The 27,139-nt window shown below is 37.2% G+C and overlaps 1 protein-coding gene across 11 annotated transcripts in view; it reads right to left on the reverse strand.

Annotated features, from left to right (window-relative positions):
* CHRM3 (cholinergic receptor muscarinic 3) overlaps nucleotides 1–27,139 on the reverse strand; it is a 269,545-nt gene that overhangs the window by 103,287 nt on the left and 139,119 nt on the right. The gene's annotated exons all lie outside the window — the stretch shown is intronic.

Genomic DNA, 27,139 nt, shown 5'->3' on the forward strand with positions numbered 1-27,139 from the left:
TTTAGTCTGCTTTTACCAGAGATTTCTGTCTACCCTTTAACAAAGGTAAATGAAAGAAAAATTTGGAGCATTTGAAAATATTTGTAACATGCTTAATATGGCATATCTTCATAACAGGAAAAAGTGAAAATATACTTTTAGGAAGTGAGTACTTAAGAAAGCTTTGCCTGAAGTACAAGTTTTAAACCAGACCCAAAGCCTGCCAGCCATGAAAACCACCAGGCAGTGAAGACAGCCATGGAAATTACTGGGGTAGTAGCTGGCAATTTCTGCATCACTTAGGCATTCTCCTTGCTGAACTGTACATCAAACCTGGCTTTCAGGTAGAAAAAAAAACTTTTTTTTTTTTTAATAATAAAGGATTACTGTGAAAACTACCAAACTATTCACCATATGATCTGCATTTCCCATGCCACAGAGAAGATAAAAAACTAGGCTCTGTAAAAAGAAGTGTTCTCAATCTTGTAGTATAAACTAGTGCCTTTTGTTCTGAGAGAGGCTATCACCAGAACAGTAATCATTTATGCAAACTGTATGCTAAGTTTTGAAACCCATTCAGGACAAAAATATATAGCAAGGTATATGATGAGAAGATCTTTGATGCAAAAGCCAGTTCATTAACTGACTGCCTTAGTCTTTAATTGTAAAGGATTGCTGTGCGAATTTCCTGGATGATTCAATGTCTGTTTAAGAGCACATGTTTATGCTGTTTTCTACAAGCTGATTTTGCTTATGGAATGATGTTTATTACTGAGGACAGATTTTTTTTCACATTAGGAGAATGATTCATAACCATATTTTTGCCTTGATCAGGATTTATTATTTTTCTTGATGTACCTCGCACCAGACTGATGGGTCAGCAGGACAGAATGTCCACCATGCTAGAAAAAAAATAAACCCTCCTGTTATACTGACAACTGTTCATTAACAGAACTCATGAGCAAGATAAACTAAAGCAGGTGGAGAAAAGATTTTTTGCTAAAACAAGCAGCTGAAATCCCTTTCAGGGTTATCAGCTTGAATTGAGGATTATCTACTCCTAGTGCAACACTAAATATGATAAAGGAAAACATACTGTCCGTTTCAGCATTCACAGTGAGAGAAAATGCTTCTCTTTGAGCTGAAATAAAAGCACCAAGAACATACTGCTGCTGCTAAGTACTTTGTACAGGCAAAACCACTTGATACAAGGAATAAACAGTTTTGCCACATTCGATTCTTACATTCCCAGTACTGTAACAGATTTCAAGAAGAACTTGTAACAAATTTCCTTCTGGATTTAAGAACAGTGCAGTGAGAATAGCATGTTATCTGCACAAAACTAATGTGATGCCATGACAGGCCCACACAGCTGCTCCTTCAAAGCCTTCATAAACTGAGAATGAAAACAGAGCTTATCCCCTAATTCCACATAACAGTTATTACATTTTTAATACGCAGAAAGCATTTCCCTCTCTTACCTTGGACAGGCATGTGCTGAAAGGATGCTCCAAGATATTTTTCAGGATGCTGGTTATAGAGGAATCCCTGACTTACATAGGTCAGGTGCCGTGGTACAATACTAAAAATGTCAGACAAAGCAGTCAGAATTACTCAGTAGCTTGATGAAAATAAGCTTACTTTGGATCTAATCTAGAGACCGTGTACTGATAGGTATGTGTTAGAGAAATGGCAAATATGACAGGTGCAAAAGGACAACTGAGGAGCAAACCATGAACTTAGACTGCTATGCCTTTTAACTTGGCTAGTATAGAAATGCAATGTTATTGTACCCGAGCCTTGTAAATGAGTACTGTGAAATTTATCATGTCCAGAGTTCTTCTTTCAGCAGTTCTGCATAATGTTTATGCAAATAAAATTACAATTATTTTGGAATGATTGGCATAACTTCCAAAACTGTGTCTCCAAAGAGGAATCTCCCAAATGAGCTTTTGGTTCTCAATATGAAAACAAAATTCTATTTACTCTTTCCTTTCTTACAACCTCTTAAATTTACTAAAATAATGAAAACACCATCCAAGAAAAAAGAATTCCAAGCAATGCCTCCATAATATAGCCTGTGGATCAATGAAAAACACAGCATCCCTAAGGAATAAACACTGAATTTTTTTAGAAGAGTGAATAACCCAGAAAAATCTCAAGAAGGTTTTGCACACATAGAAGTACCTGTATTATCAAGTGAGTCAGTGAGTCCTATTTTCTGCACCTTCCTGCAAAGCCATGAGGCTTCTGCTCCTGGATGTAGCCATGCCTGATTTGACCATTTGGACAGTTCCCTTTTTGAGCTGCAGCATTTTGCATCTGCTATTTCATTTGGAAAATGTTTGCATTTTAGGATCCATTAATATTGCTCTAGTAGAAAAAGATAGCAAATATTACTTTCATATCCTGTTGCTGCAATCAGCAATAGTGGGACAATTGTTACTTTTTTCTATTATATTAACTGCATTATCTATAAGTCAGCAAAAAGCAACCACAGGACAAAAATATGTTTTTGCTTTTTGAGTTTTTTGGGTTTTTTTTTTTAAGTTATGATGAGCAGTATTTCACAAAATTAAAATTAAGCTTCTGGGTATACAACCATAGGATTTTAGTGTCAACACCTATGGAAATATTACACAAACAAACATTCTGCTATCATCTAGAAAAAAATAACATACATTGCAATACAGCTAAATAATTTGTCATGTTTGCACAAATTAAAAGGAAGCAAATTATTATTATAAGTGCTAATGTGCAGCAGTAAAATAAAGATTATCCTGGCACTGGTGTAGGCGCAAGCGATTCTATGTCTGCTCTTTATTACCACTTGTAGCACTGCTAACATCAGTGATTAGGAATAAATGGATACATTTGCCTTTATTTAAGAAGTAATCCCTCTGCTAAGTGTAAGGAATAAATTCAGGACCCAGCAAATACCACGATAAAATGTTTCATTAAGTAGGCTCTTTCTGAAACAGCTGGAAGGTCATGAAAGATTAAACTTCTTTCTGTGAACCTGAATACAACCAAAAACCCAAACAGCATAAACTATCTCAATTCTCAGTCACATGCAAACGTGGGTAATACTGCACACAACTATGAGTTTGTGGTAAAAAGACAATCACTTCCTTCACAGAGACAAAATGAAGGAATATCCTTCCATGGTCTCTGCTGAGGAATCTGGACAATACTCAGCCTTTATAATTTTTTATTAGTAATCTTATAGCACACAGTAGTTCTTCAGATACTTACTAACCCACAAAAATATGCTGATGAAGTCCTGTTTTGGCACTAAGTCTTCTTTTAAATTGAAGATGAAGACAATTTAAATCCTGCCACAGATTTTGTATACACAAGTCAGGCTCCAAATCTAATCCAGGAGCCTGAAGATTTATATGCATTCACAGAAATACATAAATACTCAGAACCTAGTGCCACAGCCATGTGCAATGTAAGTACCACCCCTTTTACTCTATATTCAGATGTAAACTGATGTTTGTCTCTGGGTTCCATGCAATGATAAAATTTCTTGTGAACGCCCAGATAAGTGGTCAACCCAGAGCTTTTTTCATTCATTCAAGCCCAGCAGTCAGGATTTATCACAAAGGATTTCAGAAAGGATTCTTTCTGGAGTGTGAAAAGAAATGGTGGCACAACAGTTCATGTGCAATATGTTCTGTGCAAGGGATATCTACCTCTACTTTTAGAAAACAAAAGACAAGGGATAAAGGATGTCACATAACTTTGAATCTTGGAAATAGGGAAATAGAAGTGGAACTTCTCTTTAGTGGCAGATTAGTTGCTCTGTCAGCTTTCTCCAGGTTCAGAACAGAAATCTTTAGTGTGGCTGCACAGCAGTTACCGTTCATTTAAATCAAGGATACCATGGGCTTCTGCTTCCTCAAGTCACTAACCTCTGTCACTGCAGCATCACTGACACACCTGTGAACCAGAGGAGTGAACTGGAAACTAATCACTGTTTGTAGGATTGCACTGTCTGTACTTGAATGTAAAATGATTTCCAGCCTACTGTTGGATGTTGGCATTAAACATAGAGTTGAACTTCAGTTGTATTTCAGGGACAAAAAAAAAACCAAACAACAAAACAGGGCCACAGGCTCACACAGAAGAGTTGAATGTAGAGGGACTGTGAAAGCAGTGCCCTTCTGAAGAAGAAATGGGACACACTCCTAAAGTTGAATGAGTAGGACAAATCTGCCATGAGGAATGCACCCCAAGCTCCCAACCTGACACCTCAACCATCAGTGTTTCATGGAAGATTTTAGGGCAGTTTAAGAAGTAGCCCTTGCCCAGTCATGAAAACAGTGTGAGCAACTAAAAGTTACTTAAATGAAAGAAATAACAACTTAAACATACAAAAAGTGTAAATTTAGATACAATCTCTAGGAAAAGGGAAGCTTCAGATTTTATAACCCAGTTTAGGGAACACAAGAAGGTAGAAGAGTAAATGCCAACAGCACGACTGTATTCAAATTAATTCCTTGCGCAGAAAGGATCAAGAAGGGTCTTTGAGAAACACAAATGTGGGAGAGGAGAGGGACTGCACTTTCAGGAGGGTACCTAGAGTAGATGTAGCCCCAAACATGGACCAGTTTAATTGAAGCAAAGGCTGCAGCGTCCCACCCCTGAGGCTGAAACAATTAATGCTGAGCCTGGAACAATTAATGCTGAGCCTGGTGAGCTCCTTGCAGCCTCCTGTGGTCTCACACATGGTGGGTGCAAGAGCAGGGAGACAGTGCAGAGCTGAGCTGGGGCAGGGCAGAGGCGCTGCTGCGACTGCTCCTTCCAGGAGAGCTGCCAGGGCAGAGCAGCTCTGGGCTGGGGATGCCTTTACCACATTCACATGCTATCTAAGTAAGAAGGAGCCTGTGATTTTGCACAGATAATACCATTTTTTGGTGAAACTTGCTGAGAGCAGTTGCAGCCTAACCAGAGAGGTTGGAGGCACATTATTCCTCAATAAGTATTTCTCATAAATAGTGTGCAGGACAAAATCCTTGCAACTTGGAGCAAACCTAGGTTGCTCAGAAAAACAGATGCATCTCTAACCAAGCCATAAATGTAAACAACTGAAAGGTTCAAGTTCCAGCACATAAAGAAATCTCTCTCAGGTGTGAGTTAAAGCCCTTCTGGCACAGGCAGGTGGATGGAGGCAGAATTAATTTCTGAAATGCTCCCTGGGGATTTGACAGGCTAAAGTATCATCAATCTTAAAAGTCTGCAGAAACAGACCTTTTTTGGGAAGACAAATAAGTGAAATATTGACCATTCCCTAAACAAAACTTCCATCCTATTTACTGAGATTTCAAGCGAGGTTTAGATATAATTTATTGAAGGATTTGAAACTCATTTATTGTGAAGCCTTAGTCACAAGATTTTAGTCTACAACTTTCAGCCCTGTCTCATTTGTTATGCTGCTGTCACTCCCACTCCTCTTTCTTCTCTAGATCAACAACGTTGTAGAGGGATAATCAGGTCATTTGAAAAGACCTTAATTTTTACTAAAAGCTGACAAATACCCCTTCAAGTGAACCAAAAATGTAGAAAACACTAATATTGGAAAATGAAAAGCTTACAAAAAGAAAAAAAAAGTCCTCAAGGAAAAATAAAACCTTGAAATTATTCTCCTGAAGACCTCAGAGGATAAAATCCTTTAAATCCATTAATATTTTGGCATCAGTTTGCAGTTATTAAAATCACGCTTGACTTCTAAAATAACACTGTGTATAAAGACACTACACAGGGTTCAATAACTTTGCTTGATTATGTGCTACTTAGTTCAAAATGATGTTTCCTAAAAGAAAGGAAAACCCAAACCCACGACTCCCCTCAAAACCATATAAAATTGCCCCCTAAAAATCCCAGCCTCCCAAGAAATGTAAAGAGGGAGAAGCACAGAGCCCTTTCTTTGGCTTTCTCTGACACCTTTCCCTGGGGTCAGGATTTCAGAGGAGTCACCAAGACAGATGCAGAATAAAACAGATGATACAAACTGCATATCTTTTTGTTTACATGAAAATATTCAAGTTGTCCAGGAGGGAGGGGAGCCCCTTGCTCTCTGCAGACCACGATGCTTTAGATCTGCAAGCACTGCTGAGCATTGGTGCTTTGGGCAATGCAGGGCTCTGCTGGCAGCACTGCTGGGGAAAACCCAACAAAATTGTGCTTCAAACCTGCACTGGGACACTGTTTGGGAGCAGGAAGAATGTGCTCTCTTCAACCAAAAGATTTTCCTAAAACCTGCATTTAAAAGATAGGTTTTTTTCCTCCAACTACAGTGAATGCCAAAGGTTGCAGACTGAACATAGCAGAAAATTCCTGAGTGAAGATGATATTTCCCTTTATGATTTTCCCTTTATCCTGCATGAGAGATGCGCTACAGATCCCACCTCCCTACTCAGCCTGTTCTGGTGGTTCTTTTAGGGAGAGTCTCACACACTGTGATGGCTTTTTAGGTGCCATTTCCCCTATACTGTAGAAGGTGCTAGGTTTACAGCTTAAGCTCTCCTAAGAAAGTACAGCAGCCAAAAATGCAGTTTTTAATTAGTCAGTGTCCTGCAGAGAGCAGCTGGTTAAGTCTTGACATGCCTAGGGCATGTCTTGCCAAAAGATTATAAAAGAGCCTGAATTAAAAGTCAAAAGCAACCATTTTATATAATTTTAACTATGAGGCAGGAAATATTTTGTATACATACATTTGATATACTTTATTTAGCAGAATCATAAATCATGCAACATTATTTGATTATTATGGCCTTTAAATAATTCAATGATTGTAAAATAGTTGGTCAGACAATATTTTGATCCTGATAATTACATGTTTTCAATCATCCCTGTGACTGAAACTAAAAAATACAGAATTAACTATAAATGATCCATAAATAAGTTACCATCAAATACAGGTATTTGAAAAAAATATATGTATGGATCTAAATCAGCTCAGCTGTAACTGAAAGGACACCAGTAGATACAGTTTTGAGGGTTTTAAGATTAATTGTAGCATCTGGAACATATTAAATAGAATTTGATAAATCCTGAGATTAGGGAATTTTAAATTTTCTTATTACAGATAATATATAAGTTCACAAGCTAAGTTTTGGCTTTCTCTTTGTCCATATAAAGCAATACATTTCAGTTTCAGTGAAATAAGCTTTCAATATAAACATAAGTATTACTTGAGAAACCTACTATGGATTAGTATCTTTACTGCATATACTCACTCATATAATCATGTCCTGAACATTCTAGGCAAAGATGAATTTTCCATACTAGGTAAGATGAATTATTTAAAAAAAAAGAAAATTTGGGATTGTTGATTACAATGTTAATTCCTTGCCCTTTGCACAAGGACCCCTTCCCCCACCAAAAAAAAAAAAAAAAAAAAAGGTAACAATACAAAACTAATGATCATAAATAAGAGTAGTAAGAGATAATACTATTTGCTAGCTCTGCATTGATTACAAAACCAAATAAAACCAAATAAATAAAGAAGACCTACTGTAAACAGCTCATGGAACATCATATAAAGTAGTTTCAACAAGTTTGCCATGCCATGGAAAATCTAGGAAAATATAAGTTTGTGTCTTGAAACACTTTCTGATGGGGAGTTCTCCAGGCGCATCACATATTTTTGTAAAGTCTACTTTCTTTTTAATATTTCTATTATTTAATCAAGAGCAGATAATTTTGAATGATATCTAAGGAATGGAAACATGCTGGATTCTTGCACAAAATAATGATGTACCAGCCTCATCCTGCAGAAGTAGGTTGTGAACACTGCTCATGCCCAGTACTCTGCTGACACTACTGACATCTGAGTCTGCTTGGTGGTGTTTCTTATCCAGAGCTGTTTGCTGCCTCCTGACTCCTGATGCTTTCTAGCTAAAATAACAGAATAACTTACATGTGTTTATATAATATCAGCACACAGTAAGCCCTAACAAACAAAATCAAACAACCAAAAATAAAAAATGTACTCCAAAAGCAATATTTAGGCCAAGCTTAATTTTCAAAGTTAGGCAAAACAATGGTTTGGTTTTGGGGTTTTTAAAGTTTTAAAATGCTGTAATTTTATATGAATATATATGGGTAATTGAATTTTTAATTTGTAATTTGAGATGGAAGAGCAGGAAAGATCAGTAGAAAGAAGATTATTTTACATATCAGTTTTGTTTTGAGACCACAGTTTTCCCTTATTTGCACCCAGGAAGAAATATACAAGGGTTTTATTCCCATTTAGTGAGAATAAAAGAAGTACTATGTTTCTCTAAACAGAATTTGTAAAGCAAGAGGTTATTTGGTATCAACAAAGGCAGAAGATAGCCTGTCTTGATGACACATATGAAAAATGTGAACCTAGAGGTGTGTTTGAGCATTCTTAAGAAACCCCCAAAGATCTCAAAGAATGAAAACAAAAGGCCAAATAAATCCAATATAGTTCCTCTGCTAATTTGAGAAGGCCCATGCAGGAGCTCTCCTTTATGCTGAGGCCAAGGTCAGAACATATTTTATTATGAAATTCTGCTTATATTGTATCATTTCTGAGGGGAATTCACAAAGAGTTTGCCCATTTGACTGTTGTAAAGAACTGCATTTATCACCAAGACAGAGCTGCTTCCAAAGGGCACTAAGTGATGAAATAAAGATGCAACTTGTGCACACCAACCAGGTACCAAACTGCAGTCCTCATGAGCCAGAGAGAAAAGCAACAGCATGCACATAGAGAGCAAAAAGCAGGAAAAGAAATGTCTCTGCAAGTGTGTAAGGCCGCAGAGCAACTTCCTGCTGCAGCACAGCTCTGAATTGTGTCAGTGGGCAAAGCACTTCTGCCATTGCTGCTTAGTTGATTAGCAGGAAAAATCTCTGAAGCTTGAAAACTCCAGAAAAGCCATATTTTATTCAGTCTGGGCTTCCTGCTGAAACAACTCAGATAGACTTTCTGTACAGAGACTACAACATAGCTCAACTTTTATAGTTCAAGGTTGAAGACCCTAAATAAAAATGCATGCTGGGTGTGTTCAGAATGTAGATGTATTGTATGAAAAATAAACATGAGGTTTTAGTACATTCCCTGGTCTTGGCTTTTCAGTGCCAAAGACAGCCTAAGAGGTGCCTGGAAATATTCCCATGCATTGAGGCATCACAGAGGAATTGGCATAATTCAAAATCTAACGTGGCCAATGTTAGTAGGGTTTGCAGAGCACACTGATTTAAATTCAAAGGAATCCAGTGTATTACCATACTAAAGGCTCTTAAGGGATGTTTATTCATCTTGCGCCTACCTTTAAGCATAGCTATAAAGTTTGATATTAAGGAAGAAATGCAGGAAATACTTTATTATAATTTTCAGTTCTAATGTCTAAACTGTCTGATTCCATTTGGTTAAAAATCCATTGGTGTGATGGTGAGTGCACAAGCCACCTAAAATCAATGCAAGAACCATTGCTGATGGTCCATTTCACATTCCCTGTTCCACTGGAACTCTGGAAGCTTTAACAGTTCCATAGGCATAGAGGCTTTGGTACGATGATCGGAAGGTTAATGATGCCTGCAGTGACGTGAGGCCCAAGGTCAGTTAACACACTCACTGCACAGCCTGTCTGAGAAGTTTGCTAGATATGGATGTAGGCTGCTGACTTGGACTGAACACTAATTATCCCAGACCCAGCAATTCCAAGCGAGCTGTGAGGTGTTTATATGAGGCACATTATCTCGAGCGATTACACTAGCTATAGCCATCAGTTCATCACAGTCTGGTGGAAAAATACCCCACAGCCTATTTTGAAAACAGACCAATATACATTTTGCAGGACCTTTCACGATGCCACTGTGTTCTTTCCACCTTGCTAACTGAAAGCTAAGAAGGAAAAACTGGTAATTAAATTTACCTTTGAGATGAAATACACATAAGATAAAATATCCCTAAACTGCTAGTGTTGCATAACAGTTTCATTTTATCAGAACTTAATTTGCAGAATTTTTAAAAACAGCTTTTGCATTTAATATGTTGGCTTATAATGTCGTGGACTTAAAAATACCAGGTTAAGAGTTGGACTTGATGACCTTAAAAGCCTTTTCCATACTAAACAATTCTCTGATCCTATATAATTATTTTTTAAATGCTCTGGTTCTCCTTACCTTAAGTACCAATGGTGCAGACCAAGAAGTTTAGCAAAATGGAACCAACTAATCTCTAAACAATGATGAGACCTTATGATTTCCTGATGCTTGGTTTTAGCAAACTGTCTTCTACTCACACCTTCTGTACATGGTACTTTCATACCACCATTGCAGACACAGATGCATGCTGAAGATTTTTCTGCAATATACAGTGCAGAAAGCAATAAAGGTATTTGTGAGCTGTAAAACTGAGAAATGTCAATGAAATGGGCAAAATTTGATTGTTTGTGATTTTTTAGCCTATATGAGACTAGAATTTTATCAGACAGAAATTTTTCTTTTTTGCTCTTTGCTAGGCTGACAGCCCAACCTTGTTATTATCCCTTTGAAAATATTTATCTCTAAGACAACACTGCAGTCCAATATTACAAGTATGGAGACTTACTGTCTTTTAAAAGAAAAATCTTATCAGCTTCAGTTATTTTATAGTCCTCATTATGATGTCTCTAAAAGTCAGGAACACCTGTTGCTGATTTTTTTAGGTGTATAGTCATGTCAATAAACAAGTTGCACTCTTTCCTACAATTTTTTCAGTTTATTTGCTGAACAACGCTGACTGTAATCATCAAAAAGTAATAGCTACTATTTTCTGAGAGAAGCAGCCACTTGTTTCCAGTAGTACCACCAAGGATCTCACAATTGCTTTCATTCCTCCAAGGAGCTTCATACAAAGAGCACCACAGGGAATTACTGATTACATGGACTCTGCTAGGAAAAGGCTAAAACCAATTTTAAGTACCAGAGTTTCAAAGAAGACCTTGAAAATGCAAGCTGGCATTAGGCACTTTGTAGCTCTGCAGCAGATGCTGCCCCTTACTCTTCTCCTTCCAGACTTTACAAAAATGCTGCAGGACTTGATGTCCCTCTTGAGATATGTTTGCATGTGGCAAAAGGGGAGAATTACTCTTCCCTCAATGAAAGACACCAAAAAGTATTCAGAGGCAGAACTGCAGTAAAATGATAACAGCAGCCAGTTTTGCCAACTTCTTTACAGAAAAAAAAAATATTCACAGTTTACTCTTATGAAATGTTACAGATTAGTGTAACTTCTACCTATTTTATGGATTTAAGGAAAAAATAAACACCACAAAATTGATAACTCTTTCTTTCTCTAAATAATAGTTCAACAGGAAATTGAATTTTACTACAGAGAACTGAACAGTCACCTGCACAAAGGAACTATTAATAAGGAACACAAAATATGCTGTGCTGGTTAAGACTAGTAGGCATCAAACTGGGCCTTTTTCACTCTGGCAAAAACCCCCTAGATATCTGCAAACTATGCCACTCCAGTTTGCAGCAAGGTGTCACTTAGTTTCCTCAATGGCTTTGTAGACTCTAGATCTTAAGACATCTCTTGAGTTACAGATATAAGATACAATTACTCCAAAAATCTCACAATAGATCTAACCAAACTAATTATGCTTTCATCTAAAATCCCAAGCAGAAGCATCACAACCCAAGCTTTGGCTTGGAATTTGGCCGATAAAATAAATCTGCTCCTGCTGCCAACAGATATCTATGCTGTCCCATATTATTTCTTCCCATTCTTTCTCACTGATGGCTACTGCCATTCAAATTTGAAAATACCATTCACTGACAAATTACAATAAAAGCAGTGGAACACAGGCATAAGGAAAAATTAAATAGTGACTGGAAGCAAACCAAAAAAAATAGTCCAAGAAATCAAAAGGATATGGAAGAGAAGTGGACTTTTTTTTTTCCCTGATAGCATACATCACTGCCATTATAAATAAGGACTAATTTATACTTGCCTGTTTATACTAACTGTCCCAGCTGCCCACCACATGGAGACCTAGTTCCCACTAAAGTTTTCCTCACTGCAGTATAGACCCTCAAATGTATTAAAGCAGCAAATTCCTGAAGAGATTGGTGACAGAAAGGAGAGCCCAAGGCAATCATAGTTTTTGGGTTTTTTTTAGTAAAATATGTATCAAACCTAGAATTTATGATCCAGTTTCTTAATTTACGCAAAACCAGGATAAGATTACATTTTCCATAGTATGAGATCATGGATGCTTTCAGCACCTGCTTATGCTACATAAGGAGAAATCAAGACAGTTCCCCACCTTCTTTCGTACTCATCCAAAGTCAGTCCACCCCTGGATCAGTCCTTGGCTCAGTTACTTTGATTCCATGCTGTCATAATGTATTATTAAGGGGAAAAAAAGTCCTAGTCATGAATCAGAAGGTCTACAAACATCATTTAAGTGTTATCTAAACCAGATTCAAATCACTCAGGAAATTAATCTGGAAATAAAAGTATGTGTGATTGGCTAATCTAAACACTGGTGTAACTAGTTTAAACTGTGGTTAAATAGAGATATGGTCTTTTGGAAAATGTCCTCTTGTTCCTTGAATAGTTCTGCATGCATAGAAAGATACATAAATTGACTTTCCAAATTGCTCTATATATATTATCAAGAAAAAAAAAGTCTTCAAGAAAAAGAGTCAGAGGCACACATCTTCACAGTCACATGCATTAGAACATTAAAAAAACAATATTTAGAGTATTACAGGTATCTCAACCTAATGACAAAAACAAAAAAAAGCAAAATGCCTTTCAGATTTTTCTAAAACCCATCTGCTTTTTTTGACCCCATCTCACATAGACAATGCAATTTAGGATATGTTAATGTATATGAGATTTAAAGAAATAAAGCTGAGTCTTTGCTTGGGAATAAGAGAGCAATGATTTAATTAACTGTATTTCTGTGTGGCTGACAGAACTGAAAAGATGGAAAATAAGGCTGAAAACATGGGCGGGTCACACCAAGATATCAAGATTGCTTACAGCAGTGCACAGATACAGTGTCTCATTTGAGTGGGTTTTGATTTGTAGTGAGCACATGATAATTCATTAAGCATATATGCATTAATATGATAAAAGATAAAAAGGAGGAACAGGAACAGAAGAGTTAAGAAATGCTAAAATGCTAAAACTCTGAAATGCAGACAGTGTTTTTCTCTAGAGTAACAGGAAGAACTGTGCTTTACGTGGACATAACAATACAGCCTTAAAACTTTATCTTCTGCCCTCATCAGAAAGTTTTTGGAGAAAAATGAAGGCTGTGGTCTCAAAACCTTGCCACTTAGGAGGATTTGCCACATTATATACGTGGCAAATAACTTTGGTCTATGAGGAAAGTCTGAAAATGGCTCACACAGGAACTTTTTAGATACTGTTTCATTCTCAAGGGATGTGAAGCCAGAATTAGCATTTTTCTTATTTAAAAGGTGACCTTGCTCCAACAGAAACAGCAGGAACAGAACTGATATACATGTAAAATATCCCTTGTTTAATACTTTGTTTTTTACAAATATTATGTATCTTCATCTCATCAAAGGTTAAAATCCAGTGGAAGATGGGCTACTGATGGCTAAGCGAGTGGCAACACCATTTATAGTACATCAGAGATTTTTCCTAGACATATAAGAAATATTGAGTAGAGTGGAGGTTTCTGATCCCTCTCTGTGCGTGAAAATCAAGCAATTTTCTCCTTCCTTCAAAGTTTGTCCCTCCTGAATGCTTATGAGCAGCAAATGACCTCAGTGAGAAATATCTATTCGCTCACCATTTTCCTGAAGCTCTTCCAAAGCTACCACTGTGACAAATTTACTTGTCCTTGTTTAGACTGACTAGGAGGTGACAAAGAGCATGGCAGAAGCTTTGTTTTTGAAGGAAAGCAATTTACTGGGAAAATGTCGCACAAAATAAAATAGGATTTCACTGTTACCTGGCATGTAATTGTGACAAGAATACTGATTTATATTTTCATCTGCACAACAATAATGTCACAAACACTAACGGCAATATCACCTAATGGGCAGGTCCCTAAATGCAATTACATTTTGGCAATGCATTGCTCAGTCTGATCCATGTGGGAGTAATATTTCAAGTTGTCCTCTAGGGACTTGGGCTTTTTACTTGACTTTGTTGGCAAAATAGAAATTTCTATGGAGATACTGTTTACACGGAAATTAGAGTAAATTTTCCTAGAAATTAGGCAGAACATGAGGAATGAATTCCCACAGAAACAATGCACAAACACAGTCTTGCCTCAACACTTTTTATTGTACTTATCAGTGTGACTGCTTCAGGTAACACCTTCCCCAATGGAACACAATACCATGTGTGTTTCTTTGGGTATGTGATAACTAATCAATCTGCATCCAAAAGATGGAACAATACTGCTGTGGGGAGGACAGCATTAAAAGAGATGGAGAACAGCATCTAGGAAACAATCACTATGTCTTGTATAAAGCAAGAGGTGGTTTATGTTTCCAAATCCTACTGCTTATTAGATAAGAGAGTGTATTTTGGTCAAAATTCTAGAAAAAATTTCTAAAAAACCCTGAGTTATGTTCTACTGTTTTACAGATTCAGTATTTATAACAGAAAATAGTTTAATTAAAAAAAAATCATACACTTAGAATGACCAATCCTGACTGTAGACACTGGGAAGGACCCTGAATAAAGTATCGTTACTGCATATTTTTTCTAGTTGCCTTTGAAGACCATTCCGCTAGAATTCACTTTTCAACTACTAAAACAGAATCATGAAATCATAGTGACATTAAACAGCTGTACTTCTGTGCAATTTTTGTGCTACAGCAACCTCATCCCTTGTGTTACTTGTCAGCTTGCTCTGTGTCACGCTTTGAACAGAACACGCATACAGCATGTTGATTTTGGAGAATTTTTTTCCTTGCAATACTGATCTGTGTTAATTCTTTAACCTCTTCTAAAATCATACTGAAGCTTAGACCATACCCACTCCAGCTCACTTGTTACAGCCCTCTGTGGAGGGCTGAGCATAGCAACAGATACAGACATCTGCACCTGTGAATAAATCAGAGTGCTGTGCTTGCTGTCAGAAAATGACGCTCTCAAGTCCCTGCTACCAAGATCCCATCAGAGCTGGAAGCCTCCAACAGTCTATCCATGCTTCCTATCCAGCCATTATCAGAACTTGCAGATTAAAGTCTCCTGTGCCATTTTGAGATTAGCAGTATCACAGAAATGTTCTGCTTCCTTGATCTAGTACCTTTGTGAGAGACACACACAAACCCATTCAGTCACTGCCGGCTAAGATGCACGTGCTCTTCCAAGAGATGCGCTTGCACGCATAAAAAGATTGACTGGGCTTGGGTTTTCTTTCTGATCAAAAAAAGATACAGTGGACTTTCCCCACCACCCCACTTTTCACACGTCTGCACAAGGCTGGGAAATGAAATAATGCACAGTTTTGCCAGTGCAATACTGTTGCTGCTGCTTTTCAGCTCCCTGTAAATGGGGCAGAAAAATCCTGGGTTCATGTCCCTCCCACCAGCACAAAGCTCAGAAATCATGTGCTTCTCCACACTGACCTAATCCTCACTCACAACTGAGTTTGATATTCTGGGTCAGGAAACTCTTAAAAACATATAGTTCCTCTCTCTCTCTCAAAAAAGAAAAACAACAACAACAAAGAAACCCAAACAAATATGCCAAAAAAACCCAAAAAACTTGTTGAAAATGTAACTTCCTAGAGATGCTTTCATAATGAAAAAATAAATAGAATTTTAAAACAAAAAATACTTATGAAAAAACATGTTATATGTCTGATTAGCTTCAATTTTAAAAATCAGTTTTTGATGATGAAAACAAAATATTAAAATATGTGCTATTCCATTGAACCATACATTTCAAGAAAAAAAAAGTTTTCATTTATGTTAGGTTAATATGATACTATTACTACAAATCTGAATACAAAGTCCAGCCTTTTTAAATCATTAAGTCAATAACAGACCAAGAACTGTCACTTGCTTTTCTGTATTTCCATTATCATATGCTTATTCAAGCCCCATAAAAAGTAGAACAACAGAATTCCACAGCTTTTAGTTATGAGAGCAAATGTAAAGAAAAACCAAGTGTATGTTTACATAAATAGGTAAAGAAAGGAATCCTTTTTAATTAATCTTCAGGGAACTTTGTTCATTTGATATAAAAGAAATATATTTCCTTACATTTTGGGATTTTTATACCACAAACTAATCTAGAAAATAAATCCAAATAAATGTATTATTTGTTCATGTGAAAATTGTCCTAAATGCAAAAGGACTGAGAAAGAAGAAACCAGCCAGGAGTAGTTTGTGTTTTTCTCAAACACCGGATTCTTGATCTTCTAGTTGCCTACACTGAAATAATGGAAGCTCCTCACTGCCGCATGGAGATACATTCAGTTTGCATGCAAGTCTTTAAAGCAACGATTTAGAGGGATTTTTAGCCATAGAAAGTAGCTTTGAGGTCTAATCACTAATGTAGCAAAACCTGGACTCCCTGGAAGCTGAGCCTCAAATTCTGGCTGGCTCATCTCAACCTTTCATCTTTCAAAGGTAGATTAAATTCCATGTAGCTTAGCATATAGGGGTCCTCCAAAGGACTTTAAAAAGATGAAGTCATATCTCCTCTAAGTGTTGTTAAATATAACATCTTCTCTCCTTCCCCCCCACCCCCTTAGAAATAAATCCTAACAACTTGAAATCATTTTTCTAAATACATTTCTCTTTTACAGATGGCTCCCCACCTCCTTGTCCTGAAGGTCTGCAGCTTTATTTCTTTGATTCTTTATTTTGGTATAACAGACCCTCTTCTATAGAATTGTTCTATTCCATGGGCAGCATTAGTGGAATCAAGGCCCAAAGGAAAACAAGCATTTCTTCCCAGTTTAAGATGTGCTCTTTTAATTTCTTTAAACTGCAAAAAGCTCTTCAGACACACTGAAAACATTGAAATCAAATTTAAAAGTGGTCTTTAGAAAGAGAAAGAAACCTCAGCAAATATTAAAATAACTATTGACCATCTCCTACAAATTCCTATGTGTACTGAGAAACAGTCTGAGAAAATTAATGACAGTGGCTACTACAACTTAAACTGCAATTTTTAGAGCTAAAACTGTTGACACATATTACAAGAATCAGAGATTGTACATGTGTGCACTAGGGACCTAATTTAAGCATTTAATGACAACTAATGCATAATACAACCTCATAAATTTTGGTATGTACTTGGTACAGTTTGTCCCAAAGGCTTCTTCAGCAATTACAAAGAACTGAAAAATTGCTAATAGAACCTGTGAATATGCACAATATCTTGGCAAGAGAGAAAGCGGGATTTGTGGGTTCTTAGTCCTTAGGTTTTTGATTTTTTCCCAATTAAATCAAAAGAGTAATAAGCAAACTAAATTATCAGTACTTTAAATCTTTCTTAATCCTGACTGGTGTTTAGGCATATAATCCAAATAGTCCCCAAAAGAAAGAAGCCTAAAGAAAATGGATAATAATGATTGGACAACCTTGGATGCTCTTTGGAAAAAAGGAATCCTAGGAGTGCATGCATGAGAGGAAAATAAAACTGCAGTTTATTAAAGAGGTATTGGCTTACACAAATAAAACCAGAAATTTGAGGGTCTATACCCTCTTCTCAAGAAGCCATATGGAATACTTTGGTATACAATGCAACATATTTTCTGTCAAGAGAGAAATAAAACAATAAAGTATATCACAGCCAATCTTGGTGTTCCCACGTGAAATACCTTTTGTTTCTTTACTCTAGGTCCTTCCAGTACACCTAGCTCTTATTAACCATGTAATGTCTGCTAATATCTCAGAAGGGAAGAATACACACTTTTTAAATTATTCAAAGCAACACAGCCTGAAGATCTGGCTCAATGCTTTTGAGGATGCATATAATTACAAGTGTTGCTGACAAATTCTGTGTTAAAAAGTAGCTTCTCAAGCTTTGTTTAACAAGTTGTTCAAGCTGGCAAATGTCAGCCAATTACATGTTTGTCAGCCCTCTCAAGCCTCCAGCTGTTCAAATCCCTTTGCATAATCCCACTTGGGCTGCAAGAATCTTAGATTAAGTGGTCCAGCAGTGGTGCCCAAAGTGAACCTCAAAACCAGACAGCAGGCTGAGAAGCTCTCACTTGCAAGCTGTATTGACTGCAGCTCTGTCACCCTGAGATTGCAAAGGGAATGGTCCACAATTACACGCAAGACTTTGAGACCCTGGACATCGGAAGAATGATGCAGAAGTCACAGAGCAGTGGAAAAATCACAGAACCACAGAAGTGTTAGGGTTGGAAGGGATCTCTGGAGACCATCCAGTCCCATGCCACTACCATGGCAGGGTCATCCAGAGGAGGTTAGACAGGAATGCATCGAGGTTGGTTTTGAATGTCTCCAGAGGGGACACTCCACAATTTCCCTGGGAGGTTCTGTGCTCTGCCACCCTCAGTGTAAAGGAGCTCGAACTTTTTGGCGTTTGCCTCATTGCTCGAATGAGGCAAACGCCAAAAAGTGAGCACAGAGAAAAGCTGAAACAAATCTTGAAAATGCTTTGGCAGACTGCCATTTACAAGTAAAAGCAGAGGGTATTTGGGTTGCCAAGTCTGAGTTCTTGCCACCTTGCCACAGAATGCCCTGCTCTCCATCGAACAAATTCTCTATTGATCTTTCCCAAGTCCTGCAAAACCTTGTCTTGGGCATATTCTGGGCCACTGTGTGGCAATGCAAATTTGATGTGCTGTTCTTGAAAATACTTTTCACTTCACTTTAAATGAATCAGATAAGATAAGCATCAAAGCAACAACTACAACTCTTTTAATTAATTAAATTAATAATTTAATTAATTTTGAAAAAGGTTTTAAATTCAAGAATCATCACACATTAACTGTTTTACACCTAGAACACAACCATTCCTAAGTTCCGCTCCTTGGTGTCAGTCTGTCAACACAGGTAACCTGTTAATATAAATGAATACAAGGTATGGAATATCCACAACTAAAAAAAATGTAGAGGCATGCTAATAATTTCTTCTTTTCCATCAATCACTAGGGTAAGTCTTGCAAAGCTCTCCAACAAAGTAGACAAAGTGAATGAGAGTCTAAGTCTTTGCTCGTGCACCAGTGCGTGTCTAAGTCAGTGTACCTGCTTAATTTGCTCTCAAACAATGAGCTTCAGTCACAGCCACCTATTCAAAATCCTCACTAAAAAGATTTTTTAAAACACTTTGAACATATAGAATTTTTTTTTGCCTATGCAAACAATTGTATTAAGTTAGCTTTAAATCAGTATAGGGACAGATGTTAGAGTCACTATACCTTAGGGTATGACCATTTCTGCAAGAGGGTCCCCATGACATTCAGGCATTTCTTCAGAAGATGTGCACTGGCATGAAAGCAGAAGCTTTGTAATTCCCCCAGCACCAGGCAGATCAGCAATGACCATCTTGCTAGAGTCAGCTGTGACCCTTGCTAGCTTTCATGCACAAATGATGTACTGTGCCCAGGAACAGAGTATAGATCTCTGTTTTATAATGGTGTCTACAAAGGAAAAAAGCTTGAAAATCCAAGAGAAACAGTACAAATGCAGCCTCTTTGTCTGGACCATTTCTTTTCTTCCTGCATTCTGTGCTTCAAAGCAACACTGATTATTGACTGCAGCTGGACTGACATCTCCAATGTGATATCTGCTAATATTTATATTTTGATAGCAGCCACTACACATCACACACAATGCATTCCCCACAAAACTCATAGGATAAAAAAAGAAAACAACAGAGAGATGGCTAGCCTCTATACAAGTGTAGTATGTTTTACATTGCATCTTTACACATTTAGATTACCTAATGCACCCTGAAGTATTTCTGACTTTAATGCTGCAGTATTTCATCTTCAATTGCTCGCTACAGTCTTCAAAATAATAACAAAGGGTATGATTTGAGGGGATATTTAAAGAGAGTGCTATAAAATCATGAGAGGCAATATGAAAAGGGCAAAAATGAGATGAGAGCAGTCATTCAGAAAAATGTAACTAGAAAAGCAGACTGGCAAGGTGTTGTCATACATACAGAGGATTGAAAATATTTTGTTATGAAACTTTTGAAAATTTTGGAATTAAAATATTTTCCTTTCCACATTAATTTTCCATTTGAAAGCTGACTTTACTTTAAATTACAGTGAAACAACTGATTCAGTGGACTTACAACTTTGTTTGCCTATGACTTGTATTCAGATGAAATTTTCTAATCAGTCCATCTACTGCCTTGCTGTCATTCAGAGCATGGGTTAGTGTTTGGGTGGCAGTGCATATGAAGACAGAGTGCACGATTAAGTGCTCAACTAGTCAAGTGAAAAAATTTGCAAATTCCAAAAAAAATCCCCACTTCAAAGTTCCTCATTAAAGGAATTCCACAGCTCCTCATTGTTTTGGCTATGCACCTCTATGACAACAATATAAATATTTCAGTGAAATCCTGAGGTTATATCACTATGATAACGACTGTAAGTGCCTCCCTAAGTCCTTGCACACAAAGGTTTACAAGGAGAAGTTGACTGTCACCCTGTGCACCATGGATCTGGAGAGGGGCAGGCAATGCAAGGGGAATACAGCTGCAATGAGAGCTGGGAGAAGGGATTAGGGGACTGCTGCCCTCCCACACCATGTCTCCAATGTTTGCTATCACCCTGAATTTCTCCAAGGACTTTTGTTTTTTGTATAGTCAAGCAATCAGCCCTTAGAGTACAGCCTGAACCATCTTAGTCTGTTAAGTTTATCAAACATTCAAACATACATACACCCACAGAAATATGGACCCCATTGCACAAAAGTTTCCAGTTTTTAATGAGGAACCACCTTTTTATTCAGCCTACCACAAACCACCTCAACCAGAGAACTAAACTAAATATGTGGGGATATCATAAACACATCTTAAACTTATTAAATAATAAAAATGTACATTTGTTAATTAAATTATTACCTATTTACTGTAAAGTTGGTCAAAAGGGATAGGAGACAAGAAAAGGAAAAAAAGTACAGTGAGGTTAATTGCCTAATAAAAATTATTTTTTAATATCTTTCATAGAATCATAGAACAACATGTTGAAAGGGACCTTTAAAAGTCATCTAATCCAACAGCCCCTGAAATCAGCACACATGTCTTCTGATTGATCAGGTTGCTGAGAGTCTTATCTAGTCTGGTCTTGATGACTGACTTCTTGAGATGACTGACTTCTTGTCATGCACAGCTTCTCAGGGCACTGTGTCCCAGTGTTTCACTACCCTCATTGTAAAAAAAAGAAAAAAATCTTCCTTATACCTAGTCTGAATCTACCCACTTTCAGTTTAAAACTATTAACCCTTGTCCTATCTCAAGGCCCTGATAAAAGTTGATCCCCATCTTTCTTGCAGGTCCCTTACAAGTAGCGAAAAGCTGCAATAAAATCTCTCTGGAGTTTTCTCCAGGCTGAACAACCCCAAATCTCTCAGCTTTTCCACATGGAAAAGGAACTCCAGCTGTGATTATTTAGGTTCATGTCTTCTCTGTACTGAGGTCTGCTCAGCTGGACACAACACTCCAACCCCTCCACTCAGGTCGGGTTTCACCAGAGTGAAGGAGAGGAGAGGAGCAAAATTCCCTCCCTTGCCCTGCTGGCCACGCTGCTTTGAATGCACCCCAGGATATGGTTGGCTCTCTGGGATGCAAGAGCACATTGCTGGGCCATATCCAGCTTTTCATCCACCAGTATGCCCAGTTTTGGAGAAAATAAAAAATAGTACAGAAAAACTCCCATTTTCCCCAGTACAGTAGCTTTAGTATTTCATTGGAGTTCATTACCTGTACTGTTTAACCACCTGGCAACCATTTACAGTAGGAAGAAAAGCTACTTTTGAAATGCAAACAAATAGTATTGGAGGGAAAAAATTCTGTAAATCAGAAAGGAAAAAAGAAGTATTTCCTTAGTATATACAACAAAACTGTAATCCTATTTAAATGTTAATGAAAAAGCTTAGAAATTTACCAAATAATTTTTTTGTTTAGATTCTAGGTCTCTTTACTTTTTTCATAAAACTGAAGTTCTGCATCAACAGAAAACATGTTTAAGCTTTGATATTTTGTACTGCCCTTTTTCCTCGAGGTTTAGCTAGTCTACATGAAATTCTCAGGCCAACAAAGTTTTTATTCAATCCAGCATTAGTTTCAACTACTATTGTTTTTTGAAAGCATTTAAAAAATAAAATTATAAATTAGGGAAAAATATGTGCATGGCCGCTTTTTATAGATTTCAATAGTATTAATATCTAGCTGTAAACACTGGTTTTCCTATGTAAAATAGTTCCAATAACTTGAAATTAAATGGTATGAAACGAAAAGCACATTTTAGACTTAAATAGGGATTAATTTGAAGTTAACAGCTTTTTTAAAGTTGGTTCTAAAGTGGAAAAAGTTGTCGTATATGGGGTTGGTCTGATTTTATTATACAACCTGTTTCAGCTCCTGTTAGCTTAGACTATCTGTACAGAAACCCATAGTGCAAAGCTGTCAATATTAGAGAGCCTGGCAGTACAGATTTACTGCCCTCCTTGCTTTTAGGAATGACAGCCTGATTTGGTTCTGCCTGTAAAGTCTCGTCACGGGGTGAAAAAGGAAGGCAGAATAAATCACTCTTACAATTAGATAGCTCACTAAGCTTTTCCAATAGTTTCCTCTGCTAGAAGATGTATTATCTTCATATCCTATCAGACTCCCTTGCCTGCAAGTCATCTTTATGGAGTAGGGAGACTAATGGATTTTGTGGCTTGTGTTGCAGCCTCTGCTCAACAGTTACCCCTGCAAACACCCTGGAAAGAGCAAGCAGCACAGTTTGGATGAGCAGACTCTAAAATATTCCTACAGAAGAAAGCTTCACCCCCTGCATTGTTTTGATACAGAACTTCAGGCTGAGCTGAGAGACTCAGTTCCAGCAGGAGCTTGATAAAGTGAACATGTGTGACACAGCAATGGCAATCTTCTGTCACAGCCTGATGCTCAGAGCGTTAGTCACTCGTAATAAAGCACTGAGGAATGAGGGAAGGCAGGCAAATAAAACTACAGTGATCTACTGAACACAGGGGCTTAGAACACAAGATGGGAAAGAATTGCTCCTGTTGCAATGACAATACTTTTAATTATATATAGTCAATGAAAAATAAACTATTAGAGAGAGAATAAAATACTTGCAATTAATGGAAGTAATGTAATGTTCAAACTTAAATGAAGTATTTTTCTCTTGGGGGTTTTGCTGTACTATTTTATTCAGCTTAATGTAATTTAAATTATAAACAGAATGGTTTTGTAAGCCCCTAGAGAAATGTACTTTATTTATAATGTATTTCCTTTGAAGTGGTTATGGAAATCATGCTCTTCCTGAAGTCTGTATTTCACATACCACCTACAGCTGCAAGCTAGTCAGTCCTCACAAGTTAAATATGCTCTGTCTGGTGAAGTGCATTACAAAAAAACCTGAGATTTTTCTTAAATGCCAGAGGAAATAAAAATTTGTAATTCTGCCAACTAATAGTCTTCCTTTCAAAAAAAGTTATTGAAAGATCTTTGTTGATTAAAATTATGGTTTTTTCAGAGGGAATGGAACTCAGACACAGTCACTTGAGTTTTTAAAGCACGTAATGAAAGAATAATTGTTTATACTACACCCTAAAAAGAGTGTCAGCTGGGAAAAATTATATCTTGTATACTTAAGTCTAAACACATAAATATTTCCATCTTTCATTTAAATAAAAAATCCTTATAAATTTAATTCTAGTACAAAGAGCAGACTTTCTTTCAGGAGGAAAATTACAATGGCCTAGTTTGTGTCACCTTTTATCCCCCAACTAAATAAAGTTCTCTATTTACACATAAATAAGCAGCTATGAATGAATAAATGGAACCCCAGTCTGTGTGCTCTCCTCACCATCAATAGCTACTGCATTGAGTTGGTGAAATAACTACACACAAAGAGGAAATATTGTTTCTAGAAAATTAATTTCGGCCATTATTCATCTTTATAAAGCATAATAGTACCTTACCCTCATGGATGAACTGCTAGCTTAACGTGTCAGCTTAACTGCTAGCTTAACCTACTACCAAAGTGGATAAATAAATAAATAAATAGAGAAATAAATTAAAGTACAAGTTTTCATTAGTCTTGGATTAAGAGCTTGAATAATTTTTCAAGGTGTAATATGTAGGAGCAAATGTTTCTTTGTAACTACTCTGTAAAACAGACTTCAGTGCTCTGGGGTTAATTTCTGATTGAGTTGGTAGATTTTATCAATACCACAAAGTTTCAGACAGACATTTAAATCCATTAAAATATTTGCAATCAAATTTATGAACAAATATGAATTAATTTTTACTGTTGTGGTAATGAGTGACGCAGAGACCCCAGGCAGGTGCAGAGGAGTGCTTTTTATCGCCAAAAACCCAGCCTTTTGAAACAGTTAGCAGGTTATCAGTGTACACAGTTTGAAGGCACAACAAGCCCAAGTGAGTCAGCCACCATACACCACGATGTGGGCATGCAGCAGTCACACAGCACAGCTCTCACTCCTCCTATTCCAGCTGAGTCCACCTCTCTGACTCAGCTGGAATAGGAGTACATTCTCCCATAGCTACCCTCTAATCAGCCTAAGTAACAGGCTGGAGCCATGGCTCAAGGCCTTCCCTTTATAAAGCCTTATCTATTGGTAACAATTTAAAAATTGGGGTTTTTAATAAAATCTTTCTCCATATACTACCGTACAAACCTTTTAAGAATAAACATTAAGACGAGAGCAACCAGTCCAGTGGCTCAGGTCAGGATGGTTTGATTTATTAGGAGGGTGACACAATGGGACTTTCTCTTTTTCCCTTCTCTCATGGAAATGTATGTTTGTTCTCTCTCTGTGTAGCTTCTCAATCTAAAATAAAAGCCACCCCAAACAGACTTCATGTTTCCATCTCTGGAGAAGACCTGGCCTTTTAGTTGGATCAGCCTTGCACAGGCAGGGGGACATCCTGCTGGATTAGGCTGTGTCACCTGAGGAAAGACTCCTTTGGAAATGCCCCTGGATAAGAGTTGTGCAGTTTGGTGTTTGGTTCCACTTTCCCAGACTCTGCTCTTCTTAGATCAGACACTATCCAGTTCACTCTTGAAAGTAACACCAATTGTGGTAGAAATTGCACAATTTCTCTAAATTGTTTTAGGGATCCAAGATGTACCACAACCTTTGCAAACATCTGTGCTCTGCTAAAAGCTACTCAAGCACAAGTACTACCTGCATTACATGACAAATGCACACCAGAGTGACCATTATCCTTGCATTTGAGGCGAGATTTAAGATTCTGGCAGCCCAGACTAGCTAATGTATCTGTGCTAAACAAGATAATGCTGTTCCTCCTGATGAATGTAACGTGTTCAGCATAACTGACAAATTCTGTTTACTGCTCTGTACACTTGTGGGTAATAAAGACCATTATTTTATTATTTCTTTTTAGATATGATCCCTTAATAGGTAGCATGACAGCACAGTGTAAATCTAAACCAAACTATTATATCTATTTGCATGAATGGCTTTGTTGCCATTAATTTATTATCAAGAAAAAAACCAAACAACAGATATCCATCCCTGGCTTTTCCGCAAATGGATTGTATGGCTCGGTGCTTTAACCCTTTTTTTTTGGCTCACTGTTTCCACATGGTCACATCAGAGTCTAAGTGATAAATATTACACATCTATACAGGAAGAGAGATGTGGACAGTAACAAAATGTATAGAAGTTAACTATATGAGTTTAGATACTTTCTATATTACTTTCCTTTCAGACTAAAGCAGAGCACAGTTCCAGTTTCTTTCAGGTATCCAGGAATTTGGCATCAATTATAAAATTTTCTGCAATGGAACAGTTGTGCCACTGACACCTAAAAAAAGAAGATATTCTCTCATTCTCCTCACACTTGATATCTTCTCTAGCATAATAAATGTCTTTTGGGATTGCTTCCCTGTCCATCAGTTACAACTGGGAAAGACTTTGGATACTCAAAACAGAAAATATGAATCTCTTTTCCATTCTGGAGATAGCAAGACACTTATGAATTATGATCATGTAAATTAATTAACCACCAAACCAGAAAAATATGTTTTCAGTATTTATTAATAGAAATACTGCCATCCTAGAAACATCTGATTAAATCTGGATGTGCTCAACACAACATGAAAGGCAGCTGTGTATGTAACAGCATGCAATATACCTTGTCATAATTTCAGGATAAAAAAGCAGGTATAAACATTGTTACTGGATTCATCTGAGGCACCTCTTGTTAAAACTGATGCCATAAAAAATTCAGCCAGTAAACTCTGAAGATGCTTTACTGAGATGACTTACTTAGAAACCTTCTCCAGAAAGAACTGAGAGACTGAAATCTCAAGATGCTCCAGAAACAATCACAATAAAAATTCAGTGCCACAATTCCAAAAGAGAACGTGAGGAGAGCTGTTTCTTATGTGCAGAGACTGTGCCAGCATGTGTAAATACAGGCCATCTACACCACTGCTACACACCCAAGCTTACAGCTAATTCCATAAAATTAGAAATGCAAACTAAGGTAGAGCTTTTACAGTGCAAGGAATGTAAAAGAAACACCAGTTATAGCATAGACATAAACTCTGCAGCCTGCCAATTCATGTGAATCATGTTAAGTGCCACTGCAGCTGAGACATAAAACAGCATAGCATACAAGGGAGAAAGCAGTCAAGAGACAATAAATGCTGGCAATTTAATCAGAACAATTTAGTCCTTTGCCTAGGTCTGCTAGCTCAGAGGGAGGTGACTTGTTGAAACTAAATGCAACTAGGATATCAAAACAAAAAGAAAAAATACACTTTCAAAGAAATTGAATATAAATCATGGCATTCAGAGCTCTTCTATAGCAAAACTGATTATTCATGCATGTAAACCTGTTCAGCCTAGTTCTTACCTGGCTAGCTCTTATTCTGGTAGCTGTGTGGCTGTAGTAATAAGAAGCTGAAGGTTTACTAGCTGCTCCATAACTTATTCAATTTCTCTGCTGGGTTTTGTGCCTAAGCTGAAC

The sequence above is a fragment of the Motacilla alba genome, chromosome 3 (assembly GCF_015832195.1).
Source record: "Motacilla alba alba isolate MOTALB_02 chromosome 3, Motacilla_alba_V1.0_pri, whole genome shotgun sequence".
In the NCBI taxonomy this organism is placed as follows: domain Eukaryota; kingdom Metazoa; phylum Chordata; class Aves; order Passeriformes; family Motacillidae; genus Motacilla; species Motacilla alba.